Raw genomic sequence first — 15,607 nt, 5'->3', positions numbered from 1 at the left:
CACATAAGTAAAACAATGTACGGCACTCGTCTGCTTTCATTCTTGTTCTTCCACCTATTACTTCTCTTTTTTTAACAGCATTGAATTAGAAGCAACACTAGTCGCTGAAGTGACGTGCTTGATATTGAAACGAGTCATAAAAACATCTCTAAGCTTCTTACATTCATTTAACAATTTTGAACACAAGTAAATTTATCATAACTTTTGTTTTACTAAACTAAAATTTATTTTTCACGATACAGCTGAGAAGTTATCTAACCTGTAATTATATTTTTTTAAATTTGGTCGAAAAATGAGTAAGCAGTTAAGCTTTAAAGCAGTTCTAAATTACTAAAACAGCAACTTAATCATATATTCAAACTGTGTTTGAATTATATATATGCATATATATATATATGTATATATATGTGTGTATATATACATACATATATTATGTATATATATATATATATATATATATATATATATATATATATATATATATATATATATGAGGTACCAAATTGGTCAAAGGGAAAATTATTACCAACATGCATTTAGGTAAAAATTCGCTTTCGTATAAATAATTGAGTTCATTCAAGAAAGTATTACTAACAAAAACAAATAAAAACATATATATATATATATATATATATATATATATATATATGTGTGAAAAGATTACGGAAATTTAGCCGATAAGAAAACTCATACTTTAAGAAGTGGGGTCGTTTAAAAGTGTTGATTTTCTATTTTCATTTTTTCCCTTTTTTTAATTATTTATATAAGTTTGAATGTCCATAACGCGTTTATAGTGATTTTGTAGATTCCACCAAATATTTTTTTAGAAATCACGTTTCAGAAAGACATTCTAAGAAAATTAATGTGCTTTTCACGAAGTGAAATGTGTCTTTAAATTGTAATACCTTCTACATAAAGAGTGGTTTTCCCTGAGATGTATTGGTGTCAGGTGGAGTTAACTCAATTGAGGTGGAAATCATGAGTGATTTATTTTTTATGTTCATTTTCATTTTTTTTAATTTTATAATTCATTTTTCTTAGAAATAAGTATGGAGTCTGGGTGTGCACGTATGTGTATGTTTTTGTAGTTATTTGTTTTATAAGTGTCCCTGTGTTCGTATGCGTGTAAGAGTGCGCGCATGCGCATGTGTCTGCTTACAGGGAGTGCGTGCGTGTGAGTGTGTGTGTCTGTGAATTATTTTTATATCCTGTTTTAGTATTTTTCTTTTTCCTATTCTTTTCAGTTGCTCCTTCTTTTTCCTTTCTATCTCTTCCTAGTTTTATCATTTATCATGTTAAGCGTTGACATCCCCTTTCCCCATATCGCCTTCTATTTTGAGGCCAAAATGTCACTGAATGTCACCCCTACTACTTCGAGTTAGTCATTGATTATTTTATTTTTAAAATCGAAAATATTTCATTTCTTTTCTTCGAAAACCAGCTGCTTCAAGTAGTAAACAAACTTTATTTCTGTCTCCTGATGAGTGACTTTTGGTTTTAATCAAACAATTGTCCGAAACATTAGCATGTTCAGTGTAGCGATAGCAGTATCAGAATTTTTGTAGGAATTTTTGACACCCCTAACACGAAACTGCGAATACAATATAAAAATCTCGTAATTTCTCTGTTAAAAGTGGGTTATTTATTTTCTTTATGGATTATACTTCCAAAATAAACTATTACAGTTGTTTTAAAAGTAATAAAAATATATTTTTTTTTTAAAACAGTAATGAATTTTCCAAACTCAATATTTTTCAATTTTTAAACTCAATATTTTTAAATTTTTAAATTTTAAAAATCTATCAAAATTTTTCTATTGATTCTATTTTTACGATATTTTCAGGGTCAATGTGAAATTTTATGTTCTTTCCAATAAACCGAATATAATATTTTAGACAAACGTTTTTTTTAAATTCACGCCCCCCCATTTTCACGCCCCCCATTTTCACGCCCCCCCCATTTTCAACTTTCTCTTAAAAAGTAAATAATTAATTTATGTTTAATAGTTTTATATATCACAAATTGAAGAGAAAAGGTCAATAAATAATATATTCAAATTTAAAACAAAAAAAAAAATCAGTTTTTTAGAAATTTACCTGTAAAATCCGAAGTTTAAAACCTTATTTTATAAGAACACATTTTTTCTTTTTGTCTTTTTTTTTTTTTAATGAAACCTTGGTCCTTGCTCCTTTAATTGAAAAAAAATTAGGGCTTGAATTACATTTTTCGAGGAGTTATAAGCTTAGAAAGATAGGGGGTCGAATAATTTACGCCTCTCATTTTGAAATGTCTATTAAAAAGTAAATAATTAATTTATGTTTAATAGTTTTATATATCACAAATTGAAGAGAAAAGGTCAATAAATAATATATTCAAATTTAAAACAAAAAAAAAATCAGTTTTTTATAAATTTACCTGTAAAGTCCGAAGTTTAAAACCTTTTAAAAAAAAAACACATTGTTTTGTTTTGTTTTGTTTTTTTAAATAAAACCTTGGTCCTTACTCCTTTAATTGAAAAAAAAAATTAGGGCTTGAATTACATTTTTCGAGGAGTTATAAGCTTGGAAAGATGGGGTGGAATTATTCACTATTTTCACGAAATTTCTGACACTGCTAGTGTAGCGACTATGTAATATTTATGCTATATACATAAACAAATTATATTTTGCTCTTTTTGATTGAGCACTTTTAATAACCTCGTTTTCATTCATGAATTTTATCTCTTGAATACTATTAACTTGATATATATATATACATGTATATATATATATATATATATATATATATATATATATATATATATATATATATATATATATATATAAAGCTCCCCTCTTTGGTAGAGCACTCTCGTAAATTATCTTACTTGCTACTTAATTTAGCTGAAATAATGCGAAGCTCGCAATTTGTTTACAAACAAAACGTTTGAGCCCTCTACGAGTAGCGGACGGATGTTTATTTAAATACGCATTCCGACAGTTTAATTTCGGCCACCGATTCCGTAGTCAGGGGGTAGGACTGCCGACTGTCATCACGACGGTTCTAGGTTCGATCCTCGGCTTGGGAGAGGTGTTAGTATAGCGGCACTGATGAGTTGTGAAACAACGGAACAGGTCTGTATGTCGATGACTAAAATATATTTTATAAAGCTCCCCTCTTTGGTAGAGCACTCTCGTAAATTATCTTACTCGCTACTTAATTTAGCTGAAATAATGCGAAGCTCGCAATTTGTTTACAAACAAAACGTTTGAGCCCTCTACGAGTAGCGGACAGATGTTTATTTAAATACGCATTCCGACAGTTTAATTTCGGCCACCGATTCCGTAGTCAGGGGGTAGGACTGCCGACTGTCATCACGACGGTTCTAGGTTCGATCCTCGGCTTGGGAGAGGTGTTAGTCTAGCGGCACTGATGAGTTGTGAAACAACGGAACAGGTCTGTATGTCGATGACTAAAATATATTGTATAAAGCTCCCCTCTTTGGTAGAGCACTCTCGTAAATTATCTTACTCGCTACTTAATTTAGCTGAAATAATGCGAAGCTCGCAATTTGTTTACAAACAAAACGTTTGAGCCCTCTACGAGTAGCGGACAGATGTTTATTTAAATACGCATTCCGACAGTTTAATTTCGGCCACCGATTCCGTAGTCAGGGGGTAGGACTGCCGACTGTCATCACGACGGTTCTAGGTTCGATCCTCGGCTTGGGAGAGGTGTTAGTCTAGCGGCACTGATGAGTTGTGAAACAACGAAACAGGTCTGTATGTCGATGACTAAAATATATTTTATAAAGCTCCCCTCTTTGGTAGAGCACTCTCGTAAATTATCTTACTCGCTACTTAATTTAGCTGAAATAATGCGAAGCTCGCAATTTGTTTACAAACAAAACGTTTGAGCCCTCTACGTGTAGCGGACGGATGTTTATTTAAATACGCATTCCGACAGTTTAATTTCGGCCACCGATTCCGTAGTCAGGGGGTAGGACTGCCGACTGTCATCACGACGGTTCTAAGTTCGATCCCCGGCTTGGGAGAGGTGTTAGTCTAGCGGCACTGATGAGTTGTGAAACAACGAAACAGGTCTGTATGTCGATGACTAAAATATATTGTATAAAGCTCCCCTCTTTGGTAGAGCACTCTCGTAAATTATCTTACTTGCTACTTAATTTAGCTGAAATAATGCGAAGCTCGCAATTTTTTTACAAACAAAACGTTTGAGCCCTCTACGAGTAGCGGACGGATGTTTATTTAAATACGCATTCCGACAGTTTAATTTCGGCCACCGATTCCGTAGTCAGGGGGTAGGACTGCCGACTGTCATCACGACGGTTCTAGGTTCGATCCTCGGCTTGGGAGAGGTGTTAGTCTAGCGGCATTGATGAGTTGTGAAACAACGAAACAGGTCTGTATGTCGATGACTAAAATATATATATATATATATATATATATATATATATATATATATATACTCCTATGGTATATGTGTGGCATTTGTGGAAAAGAACTCAAACAATGTGCTCGATTATAAAGCAAAAAAAAGCATATTATTTATGTTCAAATTTTTAAAAGGGTCAGAAATACATCCGTACCATCGATTTCCGACCATAAACTTATTTTATTTCTGGTTTTAAACCGACGGTACCAATATTTTTTTCTGTTTTTCAGTAATATCGATGACGCTTTATATAAGCCATGGAAGTATTTGATGCAAGAATCTCGAACTACTGCTGAATTAAGCATTAACAAATAATAGTATAATGGTTTAATTTGGATCCAGGAAAAGGCAATCCGCTCGTGTTGCGAGAAATATCACCAATGGAGTGTGAGGTTTAAATGAGAAAAGGGAAGGGAGATGTACAAAGCTAAAGTAAACTCAGTGTCCAATAAATGTACAACATTAATTTGGAAAATGTTGCAATACAAAATGGTGATTGAAAGAAAATGTCAGGTGATTTAAAATCTATTGGCTCCGCATATTTCAAGGGAGGCAGTTTATCAGACTTGAGTGTATCGCAAATGGAACCACCCTCGCTGACTAACAATGTACATGAGAAAATTTATAAAAACCGGCATCAATTAATATTATTTGTATCTTCCAACTTTTAATGTAATTAGTTTCAAGTCTAATGAAAAACATGTCAACACATGTCAGAGAGTGTTTAAATTATTTATTCTAATTAGATTGTGAAAAATATGATCATGAAAATTGCAATTTTATTATGATTAAATCTAAATGAAACATTGAGATCGTGAAAACCGTATATCGATAGATTTTAACATTATAGACAGATGAGAAAGTTGGAAGTAGCGCTTATGCAGGTCGACCATGACCTTCTAATACAATTATCATTTAACTAGAAATGTTTCCTTAGAAAAATAGACTGTGTATTTTGCCGTGCACATATATACAAATATTGATTATATTATTATAAATAAATATTATTCATTTATTTGTCATTTCATTTATAAAACAGTTATCTAAAATAAGGGTTGATGGTTCTAGGAATCGAACCTCAGGCAATATGTGCGATGGTTGAGTACACTAACCGTTACACCACGATGTTCTTGATACTTTACGTGTTATTTTTCATCGCTGTTAAACTTATTTTGATTTTTGCTGAAGATTTTATATATACATATATATATTGATTGTTGGAGAGCTATTGGCTACACATTAGCAAACGTGTTTCAATGACCCCCTAGCAGAGAAAATCACCTCATCAGGCCAAAAACCAACCACGAAACGTTCAATAAAGACCATCCCTTTATATTAAAGTCAACTTTACAGGGTTGAACCATTCTAAAAAGAAAGAGGAGTACTAACAACCTATATCAAAACAAATATAACCTATTCATAAAATAATGTTAGGTGTTTCAAGGTATAATTCTGAAGCAAATTTATTATAAGTTTGCATTAAATTTTCTAGCTCCAACCAATATAATTATAATTTTTTCGTTTGTTTTGTTAATACGGATTTTTAGAACTTTTGCTCCAATATCAGAGCAATTCATAAATTTTACTATGTTTTTTTTCCCCATTTAAAATTCAGGTATAAATATATACATATATTACTAAACTATAAATTTAGCGCTATTTCTCTATATAATACAAAAAGTACCGACATATATACAACCCAACGTGAAAATTTATATATATACAAATTATTCTTATAATATGGTTAAGTATATTAGTAACTAAGTCTAATTATATTATTCACGGTAAAAATTTCACTAAAAATTATTTTTATAAAATTTAATAGATTCTTCGTTAAAAATTTAGCGTTTAAAATAAATTTAGGCGTTTAAAATAAATAAGTAATTAAATAAGATTTAGCGTTTAAAATCCTGAAATAAATAATAAAGCATATTACAATATATAAGTCGATGGTATGATTAATTCGTTAATATTCCTATAATTTTTTCAGTGAATGTATTTGGAAATGTTTACAGGAAATTGCTGTTTCCTGTTTAATGTTCAATAGTTTCTCCCGGTCTTTAAAATTCGTTATTTCTAATTTTTCATGAAGGCATAAAAAGCACGGTGCATGTAATGAATTACATACTTTCGATCTTCTTATGATCCGCCATTCTTTGGAGTTTTATTCTCCTTTATTAATTTCCAATATTGAAGTGATAATGATGTGTCTTTTTCGTATTTTTGATTAGTAAAAGAACTTTTATGCCCATAGAATCTTTCTTTAAAAGTTGCCTGCGTACTACCTATATAAAATTTTATATCACTAGGATTTTCCTCAGGGAATATTTTAGCCTGGTAGACTACTAATTTCGTTAAACATTTATTATTCATGGGACAAGTACTAAGAATTCTGCAGTTACATTTTTCAGTATTTTTATAATTATTATCTTTATCATTATGATTTATTTCCCCAGTATTTTACTATTATTGCCTTTTAGTATCCTATTATTATGCTTTTTAATGATTCTTTCAAGATTTTCACAACAACTATAACCCAATTTTACAGTATTTCTATTGAAAATACTATTTAATATACTACCCGGGGAAAGTGCCTATCTAGCAATTGCAAAAATTTTCTACCTAGTCCAGTTTTAAGAGCACTATTAAAGGGAGGTAAAAACCAAATTATTTTCCTGGTGGGGGAGCAAATAAATACCTGGCCAAGATCAAAGTGTAGTATCTGTTCTTACTACATGCTGTACTTATGTTTGTAACTTTGTGATATAAAGTGGGTGATCACTTTTCTGTATTAATATAATGTAAAATGATCACCCATTTTACAACCAGTCTGTCTTAAAGCCATTCAAGTCATTCTCCCGATCATTAAAGCCATTCAAGTCATTCTCCCGATCATTTAAGTTGTTTTTGAAGGATTTCAGTTATTTTTTAAGCATTCAAGTCATTCTTAAGGTAATTTAATTCATCCTTAAATTCATTAAAGTCATTCTAAGTCATTTACTTTTTATTTATTTAAGTCATTTCAGCCAATTTTTCGGTCATTTTAGTTTATCTTTAAGAATTTCATGTCAATCCTACAATCACGCATTTATGCATTACACGAGAGCACGCGACTAATGGCTATCGGCCTTGTTTTTTAAATTTCGGTTACTCGAGTTCCAATCCGGTGCCAAAAGAAATGCTTTCCGATTAGTTAGTCTGCTAATAGTATTGAAACCCCGTAACACTTGTATTTTAGTCACTTGTATTTGGCCTAAAACGAAGGCGAAAAGTCTCCGCTTAGCATCATTCGTTTTTTTATTTGTTGTTGTTTTCATAATATTCCAAAATAAAGTCTCAGAAATGAGGAAGCCCTCTCTTGCTAAACGCTTGGATTCTGTAGAAAATACATAGTTATCCGTAGATTTATCGAATGGTCTCTTTTGTTTAATGTTGACCTATTAAAACTTAAAGAATAATCAGTGAACTATTTTATATTACGAAACCACATTATAAGCGTATATTCTGCCATAGACTGGAGTGTTTACCACCGTACATCCAACTGTAAGGTGCTGCTGGAGGATTTCTACTATACAATGCGGCATAGCTGAAGTATTAAGTAAACAGCATCGTATGAAATGAATATTGAAACTTTAATCGTCAAAATATTATCATTTCGGATTTATTATAACATAGAACTTTCATCCAATGCGCAATTTGTGCAAGCGAACTAATGATGATTTGGTTGGTTGGTTGGTTGGTTGTTTTTGTTTTACGGCATATCAACCCTTTCCGGGTTATTTAATTCCGAATCCAAAGATTTTGAAGAAAAATCTTTTTAATAGAATATATTTGTTGTTTTCACGTTGACTTCTATTTAACCCATAGTTGAAACCCTAACAGGTACTACCACTCCGGGTCAGAGTGGACCTCGGAGCAATGGTAATTAAAGGGTGGCTCCACACTCCCCAAAACCCACAACCTGGGGCCTTACCATTGGATATAGTTTAAGGTCATATCCAGGACCCCCATTGAGGGACTTTTACCCTCTGCAGGGGGACAGTCGGCGTATTCTAATTCCTCACTGACAAGGCCGAACTAGTGAGGAGTATAGTAGTCAAAACAACATACGTTAAATAGACTCTCGCTTTTCCTTTCTTTTCTTTTCTTTTCTGTCTTTTAGTCCTTATATTCCAAGAGCCATGTTTCTCACAAAGATTGAAGGATTGCTGTTTTTCTGGGTCAGAATACACTCCAAATAATTAATTATAACGAATGACTGTTCCGAAAATAAAGTAGACAATATAATGAACGTTTTATAAGCGGTTGACCTATATAAAAATATAATCCCCTGAATATATGAATATCAACATAATCTATTATTCCTTCTTGACTCTACTTGGCTGTTTGGTCTCTTTTTTAGGGAGTTCAGCGATGCTGTAATGGCGGTGGGATGGGGTTAAAGAACTTATATATATGCGGTTTCAATGTACTTGGTTCCATGTGGCGTTTCATGTTTTGCCTCTGCAGCAGTTTGTCTGGTCCGCGCTTGTTTCTCATGTGTGTTAGTCTCCACATACAAGGGTTTTCCTTAATATTTCAGCTGGTTTCATTATTGTTATTGGTGTATATTTCCAGTCATCCCTTTGATTTCAATTTCTCCCATTCGTTTTTAAAGTTTCTCGGGATTGTTCCTAGTGGTCATATTATTATATGTATTTTTTTCTTCATCTTCCTACTCCTTTTCAGCTCTCTAAGCTAGGTCTGTGTATTATTATTATTATTATTATTAGTAGTAGTAGTAGTAGTAGTATTAGTATTAATAGTAGTAGTAGTAGTAGTAGTAGTAGTAGTAGTAATGATCCGTTGATTTTTGTGGTAAGACATATGCATAAGGTTAGAACGTAAGTAATCCCTGTGGTGGTCGGTAAACTAAGTTTGTATCATGGCGTCTAGCGTTTTGATAAAAAAAAAAAATCTACGAATCCCCGAGGTGTTGAACGGCTTTCAGACCTCTTATTTGTAAGTACCATAAATATCTTTAAGGAGTGGAAGGCAGACATTTTAATATACAAACGTTACACATAATTTCACTTCGGTCGGTTGAATTTTGTATGCCAGCGAGCAACGCCGGGTTTCCTTGCTAGTTGTTGTTGTTATTATTATTATTATTATTATTATTATTATTATTATTATTATTATTCGTTTAGTTTTGTTTGTTGTTTACGTTCAGTTAGAGTTCATTTGTTTACAATGAAACCAATCAATATCCTTTGTTCCGTTGATTACATTAAATTGACATGATTACCGTTTTTTTCCTGAATTAGAGTTTCAATTTCCCATCCGTTTTGTAATTGCGAAAAACCACAATTTACTAATCGTTGTTTGTTGTTACTTAATTTGTCATAGGTTTTAACTTGCCGGAAGTAGACATAAATTACCAACATCCGGTCTGTTATTTCATAGAGATGACAGAATCAACTCTTAAAATTCAATAGACAATAATTAGCAGCTGTTTGTCTTTCTTAAAATAAAAATCAAGGAAACATATACAGTTATATATATATAAGAATATATATAGTGTGTGTAGGCATACTTTCTCTTTCATAAAGAAACAGACACACATATATGTATAAATACAAAAACACATGTATATGCATATATATACATATATATAAATATATATATATGTACAAATATTTATGTGTATATATATATATATATATATATATGAGAAGGAAAGTATTTCTTCGAAACTCCGCGGATTAAGGACTATCCACTTATCTAGCGTTTCCTTTTCAGATTAAATATGTTTTTAACTCATTTCAAACTGTTTTAACATGTTTTATTAACTGTTTGCTCATATATATATATATATATATATATATATATATATATATATATATATATATATATATATACATGAATATGAATTCTAAAATATTAAATTTATGCGAATAAATGAAGTAGTTATATATATATATATATATATATATATATATATACATGAATATGAATTCTAAAATATACACTCAGCAAAATATTTAAGATCGTTTAAGATTAGTAAATTTGAACCTATTTGTACTTTCTTTTCGATTTTCTGTCTGTTCCGAGTTTATTGCTTTTTCATTTAGAGAGGTTTCTCTTAAAAAGTATCTTCCCGTTCATAACAAAACGTATTAATATTATATATATATATATATATATATATATATATATATATATATTAAGTAATGTGATTTATAATTTAAAATTTTAAAATTTTAAAAATTTTATAAATTTAAAAATCAAATTTTAATTAAATTAAAAATCAGTTTCATAAGAAGGAACAACAACAAAATCAATTATCTGTACGATCGTTTCGGAAATCCGTGCTTTTTATTGTGGTATACATGAAGTTATGTGGAACAATTATATATAGTTTTTTGGTAAGCAAGGTCTCCTCGTCAGCAAATTTAGGAGGGTTTTTATTGAATTTAAAAGATACCATAAATAAACCTAGCAGTAAAAGTAAGGCAGATGAATCTTTTAATTTTTCTTTTTTTGAAATCAAAATAAAATAAAAAGCTATAGCAAACATCTAAATGACTACTTTAAACACAGTTCCTGAGTTCATTTTGAATTGATTTTGTTGTTGTTCCTTCTTATGAAACTGATTTTTAATTTAATTAAAATTTGATTTTTAAATTTTTAAAAATTTTTAAATTTTTAAATTTTAAATTATAAATCACATTACTTAATATTGAATTAGCTCTAGGACATTTAACTATCGAGCTTATTATATATCTAAATTACAACGAGCACTTTCTATTTCCTGTATTTTAATTAAACTAGTAATTTCACTGTTACATTAAAATACACTCAGCTCTTTAGACTATTGTTCTAATCTCCTTTAAATGTATATATATATATATATATATATATATATATATATATATATATATATATATATATATATATATATATTATTTTTATTTAAATTTCTTTCAAAAGTATATATTTCAAAACTAAAATATTATATCTGGAGAAAGAATACACTATTCAAAATAATTTCCTTAATCCATGGATTTTTTATTTAGGCTCATCTCTTCAGAGTAAAGTCATTAGCAAAATATTAAATCTGGTTTGATATAATTTTGCTCCTCAGCACATACATTGTTCTCTAAACAGAAACATTCATTTTGAACACAGCCCTGTCATATGAAAGAATTTACTGTTCATTTTATAGGCTAAGTCCTTCCGCTTCTGCGGTGTTGATGGTTTGAATTTAGTTTTAAAATAAAAGTGTCAAGTATCATGGTTGTGTGTTGAACAGAGACATTCATTTTGAACGCGCCCTTATCATATCAAAGAAATCACTGTTGATTTTATATGCGTTACTTTTTGCTTGTGTGATGATGAAACTTTTTACAGTCACTTCTAATTTAACGAAGGATAGATAGCTAGCGAAGGTATTAGCTTCAGCAGCGTTCGCCCACATATGCAAATTAGCAAGAGTGTGCGGGATTGCGTCAGAAGAAAAAGAAAAATAGTACAGAAAAATGCAGCACGGTGAGAGGACGCAGAAAAACGCTACCTTGGTAAATAAACACATGGATCTGTGGTACAGATGAGAGACTTTTAAGCTAATGTCGAGACGGCAGGGTTTTGTTAATCTTATGACAGACGAAATGAGCAGTGAAGAAGACGTAGTTTGATGGAATGTAAATGTAATATATGCCTTTTGATGAAATAGAAAAATCTGAGCCGGATTTCCTTGTTATTTACTTTCTTTGTTTCTTCTTCGACGATATCAAACGACGTATGGGTCTGAGAAAGGTTCGAACTGTAACAAACACGGTTCGAACGTAACGGCCACGTTGAGGTTAAACCGCATGTGCCGCAAACTTTGCTCAAAATCCCCAGTTCCTTCTTCCATCAAATTATTTCAATCATCGAAATTGAATACTTCGAGTTACTTGGGAGAGCGAATTCCCAGAGTCATTGTAACATTTTGGAATCTATCTGTACCGCGATTCGAATACCTTCTGTGTGTTGGCAAAAGAAATCGATAAAAACGTTAAATATCTTTGCAGAACTTTGACCCCCTCCAATCTGTTTTGTTTTCCTCCTTCGCGTTGACATTTAAATCGCTTGTTTATTCTTTACTTTAACCGTCTTATCGCCTTAACCTCATATCACTCTTTACTTTTTGCTATTAGGTTGGTTAAAAAATAATGTTATTTTTGACGTTCAACTATCTATACAAAGAACGACATTTTTTTTTTACTCCAACCTTATATAAATATTATTTTTCATTGCTATCGATTTTTGTCCTGAGGAGATGATGGCCGAAAGAGCTCGTGAGAGATTTCCGCTAATGTTCCAATCTAATTTATAAACGGCTATATGTGTATATGTATGTCTGTCTGTCTGTCTGTTTTTCTGTGTGTCTCCATATTTAAAAATGGTTAAAATTGTTTTTAAGAGGTCAAAAATGGGGCAATATTGAAAAAAATTCGTTTAACAATTTTGGTACATTCATCTTAGTTTATTTTTTGGTTTTTATTTGTTTATATACGTGCCAAGTTGTCAAAGGAGTAACGTCACTAGCTTTGAATGCTACAGTTTTGGTTTAGATTCTAACTGATGGCACCTAAATACTTTTTTTTTATTTTTACTTTTGAAACCACGACTCTATGATAATATATACGAAATCTGGACAAATTAAAATATATTTAAGCGTATTTTGCACCCTCTCCCATCTGCTAGTTTTTTTAAATAATTTTTTACCTCCACACATTTACACATGCACAAACAGACACAGAAACACGTATACACATGTGTCACATGTGTTAAAGTGTGTGCAGGGTTAGGTTCAATGTGAAATATGATTTTCAAACCAGCTGCATTCCGATTTCATTTGTACATTCCTCGTCAATACAAGGCCTAAGGGAAAAGTGTCCATCTTTACTTTAAAGGCAGGCGAAGGACACACCTTTGGCTTCCGACCAGATGTTTTGCTCGGTTTCACGATAGGCTGTAAAGTCGTTACACATTTAATGGATGTCGATGACGACCTAATAAGATGACGTCACAGGTATCCACGGATTGCACACCTGTTAAAAAATCGATAATAAACTCATAATATTTCTAACTTTTTTGCATGATTGATTAACCGTTAGATTTAGGTTTTCCAGTTTTTATTATTTTCACATGTCGGTCCATGTAACCTTCATTCTTTTTCAGGTGTATCATATCGAATTCTGAAAACTTTCTGCTAAACTCGGGAATATTTCTGTTAGACTCGATCATCTGTACGAACGGATCCCTTTATTTAATCATCAAGGGTAGCATATTCTCGTTCTGTCAACCATGTCTGGTTAAGTAATTCGCTATTTCATTCAAAATGCCGACCGAAATGAAGATTCAACTGCAATGTCCGCAGTAGTATAACTTACTATTGAATTTTATTAAGTACTTTATCCACTACGTCACAAGCCGATCTGGGTTTTCGACCTTTTCTTGTATTAGGTGTGTACATATAATACTTATAATATATATATATATATATATATATATATATATATATATATATATATATATATACGAGCAAACAGTTAATAAAACATGTTAAAAACACTTTGAAATGAGTTAAAACATATTTAATCTTAAAAGGAAACACTAGAGAAATGGATAGTCCTTAATCCGCGGAGGTTCGAAGAAATACTTTCCTTCTCATCAGAGGGTAGGAATTAGCAAAATTCGGGATCGGATTTTGCATGCAAAAGTATTTGATGAAACAACAAGTAAGTCAAAGATCTTACTTGATAACAAAAAAAAAAGTGAAGCAGAGGGAATATAGTGAGGAAAAAAGTGATTACACATGAATGGATAGTCTGGTGGAAGATAAATAATCCAGTGACGGTAAAATCCAAAAATATAACTTCAAGAAAGTTAATTGAATTTCCATTTGCACAAGTAAAATCCAAGGAAATCCCGTAATTGGAAGAAGATGGTCCATAATATATACATATATATATATATATATATATATATATATATATATATATATATTAGCATGCCACCCAGATTTTATGATCGTAAAATACGCTTAAATATGATATTCTGATTAACGCAGATTTCGTATATATTATTATAATGAAGATACATGAATATTTGAGACTTCCAGTTGTTATATGCTCATCGAATTTGATGAAATTTCCCATTTTCTATCAATTCGATTGCCGGCTCTAGTCGATGACCCACCACGGTACATTTGCAAAACGCACTTCATGTATCCCCGCCCTTTTATGTGCACAATACATTTAGGTCCATATTTTACTGTAGAGAAACCTATTGTGTTACGATTGAAATTATTTTTAATTAATTAAAGAATGATGTAAAAAATAAAGTATCATTGTTAAATTGTTCAGCAAACAGAAATACACGGACAAAGTACCGTTTATATATGAGTAGAGAATATATATATATGTGTGTGTGTGTGTGTGTGTGTGTGTGTGTGTGTGTGTGTGTGCGTGTGTGTATGTGTGTGTGCGTGCGCAAGATTCTGTTCAACCTTGTTCAGCAGATAATGAGTCTCTGAAGAATCTATATATGAATATGATTACGTATTATTTATTGGTTTCCTGTGCCACGCTTACATCCGAGTATTTTAAATGTTATGGATTATACCAAGAATTCTTTTGATTATAGCTGCTGGCACTTAAGTCATCTATTTATTTTTTATAAGTAAAGTCGTGGATTTCAAAAGAAGACACTTTCAGTTGAAAGTGTTCGACTGAGCTTCAATCTATGGTCCCCCCTCGCCAAACTTTCACAAGAAACACTCGTCTAGATGTAAACACTATCAATAATTCCCCCCACTCTTTATCTGTGCCTAAACCTAAACGTAGATTCCATGAACAAAGCTTCTTTCTTAGAACTGCACGCCTGTGGAATTGTCTTCCGTTTTCCTGCTTTCCGGCTGACTACAATATGGTTGTCTTCAAGTCTAACGTAAATAAGTTCTTGATGAGCCGTTCCATATAAGTTATCAAATTTACCAAAATTGCATTACTAATGATTACTATATTGTCCAATTTCTACTGTACACTCTTTAACCCTTATCCTTGAGTGGCCTCTTGGCCTTGATAATGTGGTGATGCCTATGTAAAAAAAACAGAAAAAAAAGTAATTTTATCAAGATTCCTTC

The sequence above is a fragment of the Euprymna scolopes genome, chromosome 32, assembly GCF_053919585.1.
Source record: "Euprymna scolopes isolate OS-2025 chromosome 32, ASM5391958v1, whole genome shotgun sequence".
In the NCBI taxonomy this organism is placed as follows: Eukaryota; Metazoa; Mollusca; class Cephalopoda; order Sepiida; family Sepiolidae; genus Euprymna; species Euprymna scolopes.
Note: the sequence above shows the minus strand (reverse complement) of the source record.